The sequence below is a fragment of the Ailuropoda melanoleuca genome, chromosome 4 (genome assembly GCF_002007445.2).
Source record: "Ailuropoda melanoleuca isolate Jingjing chromosome 4, ASM200744v2, whole genome shotgun sequence".
In the NCBI taxonomy this organism is placed as follows: Eukaryota; Metazoa; Chordata; class Mammalia; order Carnivora; family Ursidae; genus Ailuropoda; species Ailuropoda melanoleuca.
The window spans coordinates 59,786,771-59,802,180 of record NC_048221.1 but is presented as its reverse complement, the minus strand read 5'-3'; the positions used below and the strand labels follow the sequence as shown (position 1 = coordinate 59,802,180).

Here is a 15,410-nt window from a genome sequence, read left to right as displayed (position 1 = left end):
AAAAAAAAAAAAGATTTGTCTTTTGGTGAAGACAACACCTACAGTCCAAGCATTATTTTGTCTACTGTTCAATCCAGAAATGCTTTGCTGCTGCTCAGAAGTCAACCAAAACCTGAGCTGTAGATGTGAACACACAGGTATTATCAAGTTTCCCACTACATGTGGAACTGTGTGGACAACGTGAAATTGTTATAGTTTCAGAAGAACATTAATTGTTCTTAAGATACTTAAGTATCTTAAGATACTGCTTAAGAAGAAGTTAATATATCTAATACATTATCTAATAGTATCTAATAAATCGCTGTAAATCATGTCTGTTTTGGGTGCAGTAACACTCACAAGCAGGTTTCCTATATTGTAAGCTAATCTCCTTAAGCTAACAACCTTCATAATCTTGGTGCCTGCCCCAAACACAGCCCCCACCACTTGGCTCAAAGCTCCCCCAGCAGACTGCGAACTCATTCACAGCAGGGACTTTGTCCTTCCACTAAAAGTCCTCAATTCCTAACTGGAGAAGCTTACACATCTTTTTTAATCACTGAACAATGAAAATCTTCAAATTAATAAACTAAAAGTTCCATCCATATGGCCTCAGTGACTAAAATCATAATATAAACAAGAAGTTATAAACCTTTCTCCCAAGTCCCAAACTTATAACTTTATTCCCATTCATCATGGACATCAGGAGAAAGAGGAGACACATCCACTAGGAAAGAACTCTTCTTCTTTTATACCTTCAAGTAAATTCTAAAAAAGAAAATATTTTGAGAACAGAAAATAAAGTACCCTAGAAAATAAAAAAATATAATGAAACTAAAAAAATATAATGAAGGTAAAGATTTAATTTAAAAAAAAAAAGAAAATACCCTGAGGACGGAGTAATATGAATGTACAGGAAGTGGAAGAACTCATCTAACATTTACTACATACGTTGCTCAAAGGTTTGTTGAGGACATTCCGTCCTTGTGTTTTTCTCTGTCCTATAAAAAGAAGTCACATTTATGTATAATTGCTGAAAAAAAAAAGTGTGTGTGTGTGCACATCATGTGCTTGTGTGGTAAAGATCCAAAAATTAATAAAATGCAGAACGTCAGACTTACCAACATATCTGCCATGAGAGGTCAAAAGTAATGGAGAACATAAGAAGTAGGAAGATCTGGTAGGAGAAGAAAGGTGAAGAAGAAGGGGGGGCATAAAGAGAAGGGGGAATGAACCATGAAAGACTATAGACTCTGGGAAACAAACTGAGGGCTTCAGAGGGGAAGGGGGTGGGGAATGGGATAGACTGGTGATGGGTATTAAGGAGGGCACGTAGTGCATGGTGCACTGGGTGTTACACGCAAGTAATGAATCATGGAACTTTACATCAAAAACTAGGGATGTACTGTATGTTGACTAACATAATATAATAAAAAATTATTATTAAAAAAAAAGTAATGGAGAACAGCAGTGTAGTGACTGTCTTCTGTTTTCTATATTTCAGCTTTCCCTGCCCTTTCTTTTGTTAACTGAATGCCTTATTTTCCACGAGAGAACCAGCTCATTCCCAATGTTTTGGTGAGACTCCTACTCCTGGTGGGCACATCCATCCATCAGCTACCCTCCCCCAGCTACCCAAGTTATAGATGCTTGACCCAGTGAGTTCAATCTGATACTCTCTCCAAAGGTTTCAGGATTTTAATAAACCCACACGAGGATGGACAATCATCTGCTTGAGTATTTCCAATGAGCGTCTTGCAGAGCCTCACCCTCTGTTCTTACTACTAGCTCTCCAGATCAATCCAACTCTTCTTTTCCACTGGCCTGAGCTAAAGGCAGATTCTGTTGCCCAAAACTAAAACATCCTAATCAACACCAGAAAAGTCAGATAAAGTAGTTTGAGAACTCAGAAGAGAGTTATTTTTGGTTAAAGGAATTAGAAAAGACTCAAAGGATAAATTGGCATTTTAGTTAATCCCTTAAAAATAGGTAGGATTTGGATATGAAGAAAGAGGAGGAGGTAGAGTAGGAGGAGAGGAGGAAGAGGGAGGAGGGGAAGGGGAGGAGAGGGAGGAGGGGAAGGGGAGGAGNAAAAAACACTAAAACATAATGTTACATAGTCAAGTATATTTAGGGAACACCTTCTCATGATTACATTAGCATATCAAAGGCTTCAGATACCTTTCCTTTGAAGGAACCTACTCAAGACTTCTTGGGACCAGCAATTCCTAAACTTACGTGGCCACAGGAGTTTTATTTTCACATATTACAAATCAATTGGAGAATAACTGGCATAAAACTTCACTTGCCTTCTCATTCTCAAGCTTCAACAAATGGACATCTATTGAACTCTGTTACTAATTCTTTTTATTGTACTTTTTATTATTTATTAAATATTGACCTGTAGTGTCCCTAATATGAGTATATCTTACAAGATATGCTTATCCCAGGTGAATTTGTATGTGACATTCCCTGTAAGGCTATCCAGAAGTTTCCATCTCTTAATGGAGGCAAAGGCCTGAATATGATATCCATTGAGTGGTCAGATAGCTAGAGTGGTAGCTCAGGCGCCATGTATCTTAGAACGTATCCTAGTGAGTGAGGAGGAACCCAAGGAAGACAGAGGACGTACTCCATTCTGTGTATTCAAATGCACTATAGGGACAGAGAGAGCATGGACTTTGGAGTCAGGGAGAATCACAATTGAATCTTGGTTCCAACACTCACTTACCAGTTGTGCGACTTCAGGCAAATTATTTACTCTCAAGAGAGCCTTGGTGGACTCATCTACAGAATGGGAATAATGATACTACCGCATATTGCTTTAGGAAGACTANCTAAAAGGATTAATGAATATAAAGGTGATAAGTAGCCAATTCTTTCTTCTCATTCCTTCTCCACTTTTTTCCTGGGCATGCAGAACATAGAACAATAGTCAGCAAGCTCAATACTTGTGCTGGCTCATATCACTTGGACAATTAAGCCATCGTTCAATATAGTAGTGATGATATAATGGAAAACATGGATATTCAGGAAGATGTTAAACCTTAAAGGAGTTTTGTGATATTCCTCAGGGAGGAAAGAGTAAGTGTATTAAGGAGTCCTGTCTCTGAGTTGTGGTTAATCATTCAGGCTTTAATATGACATTTTATTCAGGTGGTACTTTTAGCTCATCACCCAGAAATCTGATAACTTAATTAATGTTGCTATGAAATGCAGATAATTCATACATAAGACAGAGTATAAAGGAAAATTACTTGCAAGATCATTTGCTTGAAGAAAAGTACAAAGAAATCATTTCCCAGGGTGGTTAAAGGCAGTGTGGGGAAAAGATTTTACACAATAAATTAGGAAATCTTTACAAGATTTTTAATGTCTGCCAATTTCAGACATGAGAAATGACATTTTGGTCATATTATTTTAAAAACTGTTAACGTGATCTGTGTTCTAAGGACAAAAAGACTGTCAGCAGTAAAAAGTAATCAAATCACAGCATTCTTTTCCTTCCAGAGGCATTAAGGACATCAGATTAAACGTGTGCTTTTCTCACATGCTCCTCAATTATGACAACTATTTTGCTTTAACCATCTTCAAACAGGATAAGTTTTAAGAGAAAAAAAAAGAAAGAAAGAAACAAGGATGTAGCTGTGCTGTGGGGAAGGCATATTTCTGATGGATTTCCTTGATTTTATCAAACTTGCACCCTTGCTGCCTTACAGCCTGTTTACAAATCAAGCCATAGGGTTCTTCTTTAGCCTCACTCTGCTCCTCCATCATGGAGAGTCGCTAGCCTCCCCTTCCATAGTGCATCAACCACCCTACAGCCACCTGGAGGATTATCAAACTCTCAACAGGGCAGTGACTTATGGCTTTAAATTCTACGCGTATCAGCTAAAGCCGCTGCCATTATGACTTATGAATTGGCTTCCCTCCAGTGGGCCTCCTGGTGGATGGATTAGGAATCAGACACCATCATTTTGTGAACCCCAGTGTGCACAACGAAATTGTTAAAGTTAGTGATGGCAACCTGCCTGAAATTATAGATGTTTGTTTTTTATTTTTTTTTACTTTCTCTCTCAGACAATATTATAAATCCATTCGTAGATTTGACTGGTGTTCAAGTAATGACAGATGAATTGTTTTATTTTTCTTTGAAGGATATTTTCCTTTTATCTAGGTGCACTCTATAATTCTTGCCAGGAATTACTTTTTGCTCCATAGAAATAATCTTATCCTTCTCAACAAATCAGTTATCACAATTTTTTTCATTGTACACTATCAATAAGTTTTGATAAATTTGTTTGCAGACTTAAATGGAGAGGATCTTTGAAATATGTGAGTTTTAATTTTAGCTGCTATCTAAAGACTAGTATAAACTAATGTATAAACTAATGACATGGGAAATTCAACTCTGGCTCAAGAGATTATCATGTAACACAATAAGAGGAAGTACATTTTAAAGAATGTAAAATTAATTAGGAAACAATTATTATGGACTTCCACTGTAGTTGCCTGAACTATGCACTCCTTTATAATAATATCATGTCTCCCTCATTTATGTAAATTTGGTTTCTAACAAAGTGCATAGTATCTCATTAATTCAATGGCCACTGTACAGAATTTAGCTAATGAAGCCCCAACACACATATAGACACAAGTGCATACTTATTCAAAATCATGTGCAAGTATGCTAGAGGTCACAAACTTAAGTGTGTATGGGCCCCAGGCAGATAATCCAATCAGGGAGACAGAAATGGTGAAACAATTGACTCTCTCTGTCTACCCTTTATTTTCCCACTTTTGATAGAGGTATCAATTCAATAACTACTTTATTCTTCTCCTAACCCTCATTCTGAAAAAAACAAAGTAAATATTCAGAAGTAAATGCAAGGTGACACTTGTCCTTTGTCTCAGGAACGCCAGAGCGGTCCCTCAGATCTATGGCTCCACACGTAAAGAAAGCAGTGATCACTCATCCAGGCCTGGCATATTCCTGTGGGAACCGACTATCAGTCAGGCTGGCTTTTCAACTTTCAAAGGAAATCCATATTTTTATGTGAAATCTGATTTTAAGATGTTTGGATAAGCTAGAGACAGATCTGCAGATTGAATCTGCTCATGGAACACCACGTGACTGCCAGCAGAGCCATATGGCAACCTGGTAATACCAGAGAACGGAAAGAGAAGGAGTTGAAGCCCAGTGAAGCTACATCCCCAATGCCAATAACGACAAGAACAATAAACCTTGTGGGACGCCTGCGTGGCTCAGTTGGTTAAGCATCTGCCTTTGGCTCAGGTCATGATCTCAAAGTCCTGGGATTGAGCCCTGCATTGGGGCTCCCTGCTCAGTGGGGAGTCTGTTTCCCCCTCTTCCTCTCCCCCTGCTTGCTTATGCTCTCTCTCTTGCTCTCTCTCTCTCAAGTAAATAAATAAAATCTTTTTAAAAAACCAATAAGCCTTGTGTGTTTCCATTTGTAATATACTTGTAAATATTTCCATTTGTAATGTAATTTCCATTGTAATATACATTTGTAATATTTGTGTAAATCCATTTGTAAATAATATACAAGTTGTCGACTCACTTAACTAGTATACTCATTGGGATGGTAAGAAAAAGAAAACCATATCCATCCCCAGGTTTTTATTCCCCAGATACAATGACCTACCCTGGAGACCTGCAGAGTGGATCCCAACTATGCCTTAGTCACAGCCCAATAAGGGAAAGAATCGTTACTGTTTTTTTTATAAATGGCTGTTCTTTTTGTAATGCTGCCACATTTATTTTTATTTGAAATACTTTCTTTTTGTTGCTGTGCATCAGTGATTTTAAAAAGAAAAATGTGCTTCTGAGAGATAATAACAGAGGTGGCTGCTCTGTAGTCCTTTGAATCGAGCAATCTGGTGTTTAGTTGAAGGTAAGTATTGCACCTGTTCGGGGCACCTTGTCTTCAGTACAGTTCCCTGACTGTCCATCTTTAGGTGCAGATAAGACTTGTTCTCATTTCCTTTAGCAGGAATCTATCCACTGAGACCAGGGGCCAAGCTCCATTCTTCATGAGATGGTTTTACTTCGAGCTTCATTTTCTTCTCATCAGGGTCACGTGCAACAGCATGCCTAGTGAGACTTTGTTCCATTGCACATGTTTCGCCGCAGCCAGCACGTTCACGCGTAAATGGGAGCCTTTCCTCCTGAAAAGAGAGAATGTGGCTCTGGAGCTTCAACACAGTTGGGCAGTTTCCACCATAGCCTTCTCTTGGACACCGGCACACACCCCTTTCTAGGGTGTGAGTCTTCGTACATTGCTTAAGGTAATCTTTGTGCTTCTTTCTTTCTTTCTTTTTTTTCAGATTTTCATTTAAATTCTAGTTAGTTAACATATAGTGTAATATTGGTTTCAGGAGTAGAATTCCAGTGATTCATCACTTACATGTAACACCCAGGGCTCATCACAAGTGTCCTCCTTAATCTCCTTAATCTCCATCACCCATCTAGCCCATCCACCCACCCACTTCCCCTCCATCAACCCTCAGTTTGTTCTCTATTGTTAAGAGTGTCTTATGATTTGCCTCTCTCTCTTTCTTCCTTCTTCTATGTTCATCTGTTTTGTTATTTAAATTCCACATGTGAGTAAAATCATATGGTATTTGTCTCTGACTGACTTATTTTGTTTAGCATAATACACTCTATCTCCATACATGTTGTTGCAAATGGCAAGATTTTATTCTTTTTTGATGTCTGAGTAATATTGCACACACACACACACACACACACACGGCACATCTTTATCCATTTATCACTTGATAGACACATTTGGCTATCGTTGATAATTTGGCTACTGTTGATATTGCTATAAACATGAGACAGTATGTGCCCCTTCAAATCAATATTTTTGTATCTTTTGGTTAAATATCTAGTAGTGCAATTGCTGAGACCTAGGGTATTTCTATTTTTAACTTTTTGAGGAATCACCACACTGTTTTCCAGACTGGCTGCACCAGTTTACATTCCCACCAACAGTTAAGAGTGTTCCCCTTTTTCCACATCCTCGCCAACATCTGTTGTTTCATGACTTGTTAATTTTAGCCATTGTGACAAGCGTGATGTGATATGTCATTGAGGTTTTAATTTGCATTTCCCTGATGATGAGTAATGTTGAGCATCTTTTCACGTGTCTGTTAGCCATCCAGATGTCTTCTTTAGAACAATGTCTGTTCATGTTTTCTGCCCATTTCTTTACTGCATTATTTGTTTTTTGAGTGTTGAGTTTCATAAGTTCTTAATAGGTTTTGGATACTAACCCTTTACCAGATATGTCATTTGCAAATATCTTCTCCCTTTCTGTAGGTTGCTTTTTAGTTTTGTTGATTGTTTCCTCTGCTGTATAGAAGATTTTTATCTTGATGAAGTCCCAATAGTTCATTTTTGCTTTTGTTTCCTTTGCCTTTGGAGACATATCTAGTAAGCAGTTGTGTGGCCAAGGTCAAAAAGGTTGCTGCCTGTGTTTTCCTCTAGGATTTTGATGGATTCCTGTCTCACATTTAGGTCTTTCAACCATTTTGAGTTTATCTTTGTGTAGGGTGTAAGGAAGCGGTCCAGTTTCATTGTTCTGCATGTGGCGGTCCAGTTTTCCCAGCACCATTTGTTGAAGACACTGTCTTATTTCCATTAGATATTCTTTCCTGCTTTGTCGAAGATTAATTGACCATAGAGTTGTGGGTCCAGGTATCTTCGCATTTAAATGTTTTCTGGCATACTTGGCATTTTATGTCTTCTTTATGGGTTTCTCATACATGTTTTAAAAGCTCTGTCCACGTTTTTGCCACAAAGGAACATTCTGTTTGACACATTCAGCCCTGTGGATCTTCCCGTGTAGTTTCAGCCTGATGAGTGAGGTGAAGCATTTTCCATACCCTTCAGGGGCACACTTGTGTGTGGCACTGGCACTGGAATGTTGGCACTGGTGGATTCTCAGCTGCTGGTGTTTCTTAAAGGCCTTCTTACAACCTTCAAAAGTGCATACATGTCATTCTTGCTGATTTTCATGTCTGCGTTCAAAATGCTTGCTCAGGTTTGATTTTGTGTTGAATTTGTAATCACAGCCACTAACTGTACCAATGGCTTCCCCTCGGTGTGAATCAGGACATGGTGGCTCAGATGGCAGCTCCTGACGAAGTCCTTTTGCCACATCCTTTGCAGTCATACACAAAGGGTGTCTCCCCGCCTGCTTGCGCAGGTGCGCATCTAGCTTCCAAGCCTGTGATTGTCACTGCAGTCAGGGAAGGAGCAGATGAACCTCCCATTGAGTGCCTAGGGCCCAGGCTGGGGTGCTCATGGGCAGGCCAGGTGAACGCAGTGGTGGCGATATTCGGGGATGTCACCAACAACACAGGCCCTGCTCCAGGGCCCTAAGGCCCATCCTCTCCACCCCCCCACCCCTGCTCAGCCACGTGTGTAACCAAGTGCCACAAGCCATTGTGCACTGCCAACTCTGTTGTGCCTTCTGCTCCCAGAGGACCCTCCACAGGACTAAAAAATAAGAGTGCAGTTACAAGTATAGGCCAATCAGTAGGAATGAGTTGCTAATGTGACACTCTATAGTCTGTGCCACTCTGGTTCAGCAAAGAAAAAAGACAAACGATAACATGTGTTTTGTTTTACTTCTTCACAATACCAGCACAGTTTGAAGAAATACTTATTACCACAGGATCACGGTCGCATAATTATAGACATCTTTAAATAAAGTTTTACTTTTGTTATTCAACTTTTATGGCAAATGCAAAAAAAATTAAAAAGCTATTATGCACATAAGCCTGGCACATGGTAGATGATCAATATATATTTATTGTAAGAATAAATGGATTATTTTACCATGTTCAGCAAGAGAGCACACATGTGTCTAAATCATCTATAACTAAAATCAACAGAAATATATAATTGGATCTCCTTGTATAACCATCTAAAAGGAATTAATTACAGACTTATTGCAGCTAATAAAATTTAATCTGAATAGAAACATAAAATTATCTAAAATGGAAATTATAGGTCAAATTGCTTTATTATTATTGGGTTTAAGTCTTTTATGCAGAATAAGTTTCCTTTTAATAACCTAGGACATCTCCAAAACTATCTTGCATTGGAAATATACATAGAATACCTATCCTTAATGAAATTTAAAAATCTTCTACTTGTTTCCTTAAAGGAGTCAGTAACATAAATGATTTCATCAGTAATTCCTACTAATTTTTATATCAAACATCTTCTCAACTTCCACATCTATTGAGTTTTAGAATCATTGGTTGACTAGTGGCAAAGATAATGTTCATTTTCATTTTCTTCCTTACTGAGCAACAATGCTTAATGATAAAAAAAATTTACTAACAGAAGGTATTTACATTCAACATGAACAGAGCAAACAATTCCAATCATCAATTACAGTATGAAGAACACAGTGCACAATACAGTTGATTCTGTTGACTAAGGAATGATTAATGTCTTTTACTGTTAGGAACTAGAGAAGACTCACCAAATGGCCCATTAGATTCACATTCGCAGACTTTCTGTGAAATTGAATTAAGTGAGGTGTTGATGTTTATAGAGTTTTAAATCTTTAAAATGCCAAAATTAAATCAATACCAATCATCAGGAAAAAATAAGCAAAGAGACTCAAGGTATACCTATAATTTCCAGGTTTTAAAATATTTGTCCTCAAAAAATCTAGGATTCTGTAATTCAAAGCATAAGTGTCCCCAAAATATAGTATATGTATCCCAGATTAAATCAAGATGCTGGGAACAAAAACTCTTTCATGGTTAAGGGATAGGCCTTCTTTATGTCTGGTGGATTAAAGCTGGGCCTCTTCATTGTAATACTACATTTCTCCCAACAGTAAACTGGGAGCATTATTTCTTTATGCCCCTGAGTGGTGGATGAGGAATTGGCTTATCTCTTTTTCTCTAATTGCCTCTCCACTTTTAAGTAACAAACACTAATAATAATTCTCATGAATTAGAGACAAAAACTAAGGTTCACTCTCAGTTAGTCATCTTAACTGGATTTTAACTTCCTTAAATGCATAAAATATTTCTTTTGAGTCCTTAGTACAGAGTCCTTTATTTTATTATAGAAAAATATACAGAGTTCAAGAATGGCCTTGGTTAACATGATTTTGTTTTATCAATAAAATGTGATGTTGAAATTCTGAAACCATGGCACAAGTATGCTGGAATTAAGTAAGTAAGTAGATGGAAGACGATGGAAATCAGGTTTATCACTGTTCAAGTGGGGAGTTACAGAAAAGAGATAACAATGGCTAGAATAATCCAAGTGGTTCTGGATTTGATTTGGAGACAACAGTATGAACTCATGCATTATATAGATATAGATAGATATAGATAGATGATTGATACATACATACGTACATGCATCCTTTCATATAGATGGATATAGGTAAATGATAGATGGATGATAGCTAGATGATAGACAGATAGATAGATAGAGAAGAATATATGTAGAATATTTATAGATGTGGGGGTAACATGGTTAGTATTCATACATATTTCCAAACTCTTATCTGAGAGAAGTAGAAACGATGTTTCAGAAACAAGGAGCACATCCAGAGACCATATCTTGCTTTGTAATACCATTTTCCATAAAAGGAACTAGAATTCCCTGGTAAAATGGCTTATTCTATAACTGGGTCAGGGAATATATAAAATGAGCTTGGACCATCTTGCAGTGGTAAAAGGTAAAGAAATGTCAAAACATACACACACACACACACACACACACACAAAACAATGGCAGTATGTCAAAAGGACACAGTAGCCAATTGTGAAAGATCCTAATTCCAAAGCTGGAAAAATTTAAGCAACAAAATAAATAATTTGGTTTTGGATCATAACCCCAGAGCATAAAATAAATATACATGAGACAACACTAATATAAATAAATGATTAAACAATAAATGAATAAATTGGGAATAAAAGACAATTCTCTTATTCCATACGAAGAATTCCCAGAAATTTATGTAAATATTCCCCCCTCAAGGCATTGGAGTGTAAGTCTCCACCCTTTAAATGTAGGCTGTACATAGTAACTTCCTTCTAAAAAGTATAGTATGGAAAGGGGGAGGAGAAGGGAGAATAACTTTTCTATGGAGATACATGAAAAATACTATCTCAGTCAAGTAAGAATCCATGTTCATAGCATGTACCCTTGATATGATATAAGAATGATATTATGTGTCTGTGGCCTTCCTCCCCCCAGTCCATAATCACAGTCTAATTGTGAAAAAAACATCAAACAAACCCAACTGAGGTACATTCTATAAAATACCTGACCAGTACTCTATAAAACTGTGGGGGCCATTAAATAAAGAAACTCTGAGACACTGTCAAAGTCTAGAAGAACCTGAGGAGATATGATGACCTACTGTAATATGGCATCTTGGATAGGGTCCTCGGACAGAAAGGGACATTAGGTACCACTAAAGACATCTGATAAATGATGGGTTTTGATTAATAATAATGTTTCAATATTAGTTAATGATGACAAGTGTATCACACTAATGTAAGATATTAACAATAAGGGAAATTGAGTGTGGTATATATTCTCTACTATGCACAGTTTTTCTGGAATTTAAAAGTATCCTAAAATAAAAATTCACTGGAAAAAACATTATGTTGATTTCTCTCCTACTGGAATAATGATAATTGTAGAATTTGTATTTCATTGGTTTTCTTTTACATTTGAGCTTGCTTTCTCTCCATATTCTTGGCACTTATAATCCCTTATTGACTTCAGTGCTATAAACTGTCTCCTACTCTTCCCCAAATCCTTACTGATGATACTGGAAAGTGAATCACATAGTATGTTTTAAATTATATTTGCAATAATAAGAAATGTGTTGTTGATCAAGGTCAAATCTGGTGTTGTTACTGCCATCACAAACCAGTCAAGGTCAAATGTACTCAGGTAGCTCACAGACTCATTTTGAAGTTGCTTTAGCAACAGTTTATTAAGTTCATTTGACAGCCCATCCATCATATATCATGTTCCTATGTTCTTTGAAAAGGGAAGATTTTGCAATCAATGAAGAGCACACATAAAACCATTCTCTAAAAAGAGCATAATTTAATTTTAATGGAAAAACTTCTCAAAAGAATGCAAGAAAAATGTCACTCTAGTTTTGAGAAATAAAAGCCTTCTACCTTTTAAGTAAATCTATGTATAATAAAGTATATATAGTTTCTTGTATATACAGAAAGAAATTAATATTATTATTAAGTATAACAGAAGCCTTTATTTTCTGTTTCACAGTTTCACTGCAAATTTTTTATGTCAAAGAACCAAGAAAATATAAAGGGGTAGAATGAAATATAATTATATCCTTCTAAGGGCAGGTAGCATTGAAATTCATTAAAATTACCTTTTTGGCAAGACTAGAAAAGGTTTATAAAAGGAAAAGTGTCAGGTAATGCAAGTATACAATTTTGGTTAACTCACATGTTTTTCTTTGAATTACAGCCAACTACCTTAATTTTTTTCGTACAAGGCTACAATTTTTTAAAAAGATTTTATTTTTTCATTTATTTGAGATAGAAAGAATGCAGGGGGGAGGAGCAGAGGGTGAGAGAGAGAATCTCAATCAGACCCTGTGCTGAGTATGGAGCTCAACATGGAGTTCAATCTCATGACCCTGAGATCATGACCTGACCTGAAACCAAGAGTCCAACGCTTAATGGACTGAGCCACCCAGGCAACACTAGGCTACAATTTTTAAAGGAAAAAAAGTCAAATAATTGTCCCCAAAATGTTTATTCCAGATACCACATTCTAGATATCACTTCAATTCTGTAAACCAAGCAGGCCCTAAAGCAGAAAACTAGGGTCAGTCAGAGGATTCTGAAATTTTACCCTGTAGACCTCCAAGCCATTTGCTGCTCTGACAGTCTTCTTATTTTCATGGTTTATTTGGAATCTGGAATGGAAACAAAGACATATTGTGGCAATCCTAACTCTTCTTAAAGATTTAAGTAACAGCAGTGAACACACCTCTGATGATACCGAGAATTTTGCAGGGGCTCCTGGGTGGCTCAGTCATTAAGCATCTACCTTCAGCTCAGGGCATGATCCCAGGATCCTGGGATCCAGCCCCACATGAGGTTCCCTGTTCCCCTGGGAGCCTGCTTCTTCCTCTCCCACTCCCTCTGCTTGTGTTCCCTCTCTCGCTGGCTGTCTCTCTCTCTGTCGAATAAATAAATAAAATCCTTTTAAGCAAAAGGAATTTTGAAAGGAATTTTATAGAAATTACAAGTGATTCTTTCTCAATAAAAATGGGAAGATTCTTCCACTGGCCAAATATAATTAAGGAATACGTTGGCCTTAAATATAATTGGCTTATGACATTTACCAAATAGAATTAGTGGGAATGCTATCCATTGGGTCATTTTTCCATTATATTATGAGAATGTTCAAATATACAAATAAATTGAAAAAGCTGTATAGTAAACATGCATGGTCTCAACACCCAGATTCCAAACAAACAAATAAACAACAAAAAAAAAACATTTTGCGATATTTGCAAATTCACACATCTACTCATCCTTTCCTCCATCAATCATTCTTTTTTTTCTGGATTTCAAAGTAGGTTATAGACATATTTTACCCATAAACATTTCATTATGAATATCAATATTTGTTTATGCTTTTTGAGGTAGAATTTATGAAGTGAAATATCTAAGTCTCAGGTGTACATCTAAGGAATTTTAGCAAATCTAGAGACACAAACAGAAAACTGCTGTCAAGATATCAGCTGTCACAATTGCATGGGAGGTTTCCTTCATGTTCCTTTCCAGCCAGTGCCCACCCCACCCCAACAGAGGGAACTCGTGCTCTATGTTTTACCACAAATCAGTTCAGCCAGTTCTAGAACTTCATGTAATTGCTCTCATACAGTCTGTACTCTTTTCTGAAGGTATGTTACACTCAACAAACATGTTGGAATTCATCATGTTGTTTCATAGATCAGTAATTTTATAACAGCTTCATTGAGGTATAATTTACATATGATGAAATTCATCTTTTTTAATGTTTTTTTATTATATTATGCTAGTCACCATACAGTACATCCCTGGTTTCCGACGTAAAGTTCGATGATTCATTAGTTGCGTATAACAACCAGTGCACCATGCAATACGTGCCCTCCTTACTACCCATCACTGGTCTATTCCATTACCCCACCCCCCTCCCCTCTGAAGCCCTCAGTTTGTTTCAAATATAATTAACATGCAGTGTTACATTAGTTTGAGGTGTAAAATATAATGATTCAAGAATTCTATGCATTTCTCAGTGTTCATCAAGATGAGTGTACTGTTCAGCCCTTTATCTATTTCACCCTCGCCCACCACCTCACCTCTAGCAACCACCAGTTTGTTCTCTGTATTTAAGAAAAATACGTATTGTAAGTGTAAAATTCAATGAATTTTTGGTAAATATATAGAGTTGGGTAACAATACTGCATTTGAGTTTTAGAATATTTCTTTTAGCCCAAAAGTTCCCTCATGCCTGTATGCAATTTATTCCCACTCACAGTCACCAGCCATAGGCAAGTAATGACTTCCTTTCTGCCACTATTGACTTATTATTGCATGGAACCACAAATCTGTAGTCTTTTGAGTCTGGCTTTCTTTCACTTACTATAATGATCTTGAGGCTCATACATGTCGTAGGATGTATCAGTAGTTCATTCCTATTTTTATTAAGTAGTGTATTCCATTGTATGGTCATACCACATCTTGTTTATTCCTTCACCAGTTTATGGATAATTGGGATATCTACTTTTAAACAATTTTGAATAATGTTACTATGAACATTTACATATAAATCTTTGTGTGGATTCCTGAGTTCAGCTGTCTGAAGTTGCTGGGTTATATGTTATGATTATTATTTAAAGCTTTCAGAAACTGCTGAACTTTTTTTCAAAGTGGCTATGTCATTTTTTGCTCCTGCCAGTTATGTATGAGATACCAGTTTCTACACATCCTTCTTAACACTTGCTATCATCTTTATTACTGCCATTATAGTGTGTATCTCATTGAGGTTTTAATTTGTATTTAATATGTATTTCTCTAATGACTAATTATGTAGAGCATCTTTTCATATGCTCATTAGTCATTCTTTGGTGAAATGCCTCTTCAGATACTTTGCCCATTTAAAAAATTGAGTTATTTGTCTTTTTATTATTGAGTTGTAAGTGTGATGGTTAATTATATGTGTCAATTTGACTGGCCACAGAATGTTCAGATAATTTTGGGTGTGTCTGTGAGGGTGTTTCCAAAGAGATAAGCTTTTGAATTGGTGAACTAAGTATAGCAGATGGTGCTCTCCAAATGGGTAGGCATCATCTAACTTATTGAGGGCCTGAAGAGAG

General features: G+C 36.8%; 1 pseudogene; it reads right to left on the bottom strand.

Moving 5' to 3' along the window:
- Positions 1–5,884: 5,884 nt before the first annotated feature.
- Positions 5,885–15,410, bottom strand: part of LOC109490982 — a 19,633-nt pseudogene continuing 10,107 nt past the window's right edge.